This window comes from Lactuca saligna, chromosome 4, assembly GCF_052625555.1.
Source record: "Lactuca saligna cultivar CGN05327 chromosome 4, ASM5262555v1, whole genome shotgun sequence".
Taxonomy (NCBI): Eukaryota; Viridiplantae; Streptophyta; class Magnoliopsida; order Asterales; family Asteraceae; genus Lactuca; species Lactuca saligna.
Window position 1 is genome coordinate 263674649 of NC_136420.1, and position 4360 is coordinate 263679008.

Genomic DNA, 4360 nt, shown 5'->3' on the forward strand with positions numbered 1-4360 from the left:
TAGGATTTTTTTATATTTTTTTAGTTAATTCAAGTTCCGAAAATAATATTTAAAAAAAAGAATTTTTAGATTTTTCCATTTATTTTGCATTTTAAATTATTTTTTAGAATATGCCAGTGTAATATTCTATTTAGAATGTTTCACGTATTTTAAAAAAAAAAAAAAAGGGGGGGGGGGGTTTGTTTTAGTTAATTCAAGTTCGAAAATAATATTTAAAAAAAGAATTTTTGGATTTTTCCATTTATTTTGCATTTTAAAATTATTTTTAGATTTGTTCTCACGGTCTCACAAAATTAGAATGGTCTCACATGAACCTGAACCTATATATATATATATATATATATATATATATATATATATATATATATATATATATATATATATATATATATATATGCCTTTATAAGCATTTAACATGTTTTGCCGAATTTTAAGAGGTATAAACAATAATGCAACTTGTATAATGAAATTATGCATCAAATTCTGAAGGATAAAGGGATTTGTTACTTCACCGATTCATATCTATCGGACCCTCTTATCTCCTCCCCCTTTATATCGTCCTTTTCCTTTAATTTGTTTAACAAAACTGAATCCTATCGACCAATTCCTAGCTAAAATTGAGGAGCTAAGTTACTTTCAAAATTAAATCTCTAAATTCGTTCATACCTCGGCCCCATCTCTTTATAATCGATTGCCAAACATCCACTTAATCCATGTTAGACCCAACCAACTTTGCTTCAGGTTAGTTCCAAGGGGGTGTTTGGCTTATCTTTTTAGGAGACAAAAGTTCTTTTTGGAAAAGTTACAAAAAGCCAGGGTTTCCCGACTTTTCTAAAAAGTCAGTTTTTCTTATATCCAAAATCCAAAAGTAGCTTTTAAAATGCTTTTACCAAACATCTTTTATATTTTATCTTTTCCTAAAAGGACTTTTGGCCTCTCAAAAGATAAGCCAAACACCCCCAAGTCTACTTTAGCAACGAACGAAGACCACAACAGTTTTCCGGCAACAACCGCTAACCGTCGCACCATAATTGCACGCCGCCATCGAGAAATGATGGGCATCGTTTTCACCACTTCGGACCTCCATGGACGAACACCACACTACGGCTAATGCACCACTACTACCAAACCACTTCCTCCTGCTCTATCTTTCTCTTGAACACCATCACACCACCTCCACTTAGGGTTTTGTTTCTCTGATTTGGTACCCTCACCAGCTTCGCCTTCTCCGCTACTTAGAACCATGACCATATAATGTGACATCCCCATTTTCACGGCCAGAAAAGACCGATTTTGTTTATGCTTTATAAAAATCAGAGTATCTCTTTCAATAAAAACGTTGCGGAATTTGTTCCCAGAAAAACGTGATAATTTCATTATCAAAGCATTTCCAAAGAAATGTATTTTTATTCCTTTTAAAACATTTGGGATGTCATCGTCAATACAGAAACATAAGCATAAATGGAACTTACATTCATTTACACTAGTGATTTATATCTCCTTAATCTCTCAATGCAATGTAACATCACATCGTCACATGTGATACAAGTAAACTGAGTGGGTCAGGTTGGGAAACCTAGTGAGTACATAGGGTTCTCAACCCACAATAATATAATTATTATGTTAAATCATCAAACAATCAACCCAATTACCCATCCCCATTATCCTCTTTATTCCTAAGTACCATCTCTAACGATTTATCCTAAGGGTCGTCTCTTACATCATATTTACCTCTCATCTCCTTACATCGCATTTCCTTATATGTTTGTTCCTAAGGACTCTCCCTAAGGATCATCGCCTACATCGCATAGACAATATTGATTCAAGGATTACTCCCTCAATACGTGACCAACAAGGGTTAGGGTATCATCGCATGAATACGTAGTTACAACATCGTCTGAACTCGTAATTCATAGTAAGGGGTTAGAGTATCATCGCATGAATACGTAGTTACAACATCGCCTGGACTCGTAATTCATCACCTACAAGTTATGAGCCTGTAGGTGTTTCCACGGGGTTGTCTATAATAGTCCGTGGTTGCCATCTATATTCTGGCGGATGACTACATCTCTAAATTGCCAAACAAGGTTATGGTATCTTTCATCCTACATCGCCGATTCATCATCAGCTATCTATCCTCACCTAATTACCATCACCTATCTCTCATTATTTTATTTCATCACACATCAACTATTTCATCTACCCATGTTTTATCCCAACATATTTGTAGATATACAATAAATATATAGGTTAAATCATGTAAAACATGTATAAAATCATTCATCCAGCATAGACAGCAAGTATCTAGATAATATGCACACATGGCACGGAATTTATATAAAATAATTCATATCTATGTGTAAGATAAAAGTAACTATGGACTCACTTGTTAAAGTGATGATTCCAAACTCGGACAACGTTTCGCTTCTTAACAGTATAATTTTCTTCGACGAAACCTAGTATTATTACCACTAGATTTTAGTCTAATATTACCGTGACTAATTATCAGTCTTAGCATTATTATTATTATTATAAGCGTTTAAATAATATTTTCCAGCCACTATGTACAGACAGGGGTAGATATAAAACACCGGAGGGCAGGACCATTTTGACATATAACACTTCTAAAATCCAATAACCTTATGCGGCCCTTTAAACCAGATTCTCCATACCGCGAGTGGTTAAAAAGATATCATAATGACACTTATATAACTCCTAATAATAGCCCAAATAATTATTATAAGGTCCTAATAACATTACTATATTTTAAATAAAAGCTATATTAGAAATAGTTTAGGCGTAGCTCACTTACAACGGGTTTTTATTAAAAAAAACGGATTTCGCTGGAGCAGCGTTTCCGAGCCGAAAGCTCTTCTTCTCGGAGCCGTCGGGCGCTCCGGGGTTTCCTTATCGTGCTAGGGAGGTTCCCTAGACTTGGGAAGGGTTTAGGGAGGCTAGAGAGAAGTTAGAGAGAGAAAGAGAGGTTATGGTGTGAAGAAAATATGAAGGATTCATCCTTTATTTATAGAGATTTTATCGTAGAGTAGTTTCTAAGCTTCATCCGTATCTTCCGTGTACGAGCTCCGTTTTCTACGTTATTTATATCCACGTGTTGGTATTTACGAGTACTACAACTTTCATTTAGACCCCGTCGGCTAATTCTCATTGTATCTCAGATTTACAAAACTGTATTCGAATTCGTCGCGCTTGAAAAGTAAAGACTAAGCTTCGTCCATATCTTTCGCATACGAGCTTTGTTTTCGACATTATTTATATCCACTTGTTGGTATTTATGAGTACTAAAACTTTCATTTAGACACCTTTGGCTAATTCTCATTCTATCTCGGAATTACAAAACTGTATCGAATTCGTCGCGCTCGAAGAGTAGAGATTAAGCTTCGTCCATATCTTTCGCATACGAGCTCCGTTTTCATTTGTATTTTTATCGTCTAACTCCTATTAACAATATCTTCATTTCTTGTTTAGATTATTTTGGCTGAAAATCGACCGATCTAAAATTCGAATTTCGGGCTGTGCACTGCTATGTTAAATCTTAGAAAAATCATATCTTCCTCATACGAAGTCAGATTTGGACGTTCTTTTTATGCACATTCTCAGTTTAACATATACTACGAATTTCATCTAGATCTCTAAGGCTAGAAAGTATTTTGTCATAAATTCATTTTTTTCGATTCCTGGTATCGCGCCGGTTTTGCCGTAAAACTTCAACGGGTCATAACTTCTTAGTTATAACTCAGATTTTTGCGTTCTTTATATGTACAGAACCTTTGTGACATATACTATAACTTGGTTAAGATTATTTATTCTAAATATGTTCTATCAAAAAGTCATTTTTGACGCTCATTGTCTCTAAAGTGACTAATCCGTATCTACGGGCGTTACATATAACATGTAACATCTCTTTTTGTATACTATATCTCTCTTTGTAAACATTCATTGATTTTGCTATTTTAACCATTTTGTTGTTGATATTTGAATACCAGGTAGGTGATATGATTTTACAGTATTTTCTTTTTACCTTTTCGTTGTTTGACTTATGCAACCATTAATTTGTAGGTCAAGCTTCAAACTATTGATCTCAGTGGTTGATTTTTTTGCATCTAATTCAGAAAATTGGTTTCACGGGTTCAAACTATTGACTATACATATCAGTTTGGCTATCCAAATTTGTTCAATTTGGATTATAACCTAACTTTTGGTTTATGATTTTGTTCCTTGAATCAAGTTTTTATATATTCAACAACTGTGTTTTGGGTAGTCTTTATGAAAGTTTTGTGTTTTTGCTTGATGAAAGTTTTATGTTGTGTTATGATCTTTTGGCCTCCCACTATCATGGTTT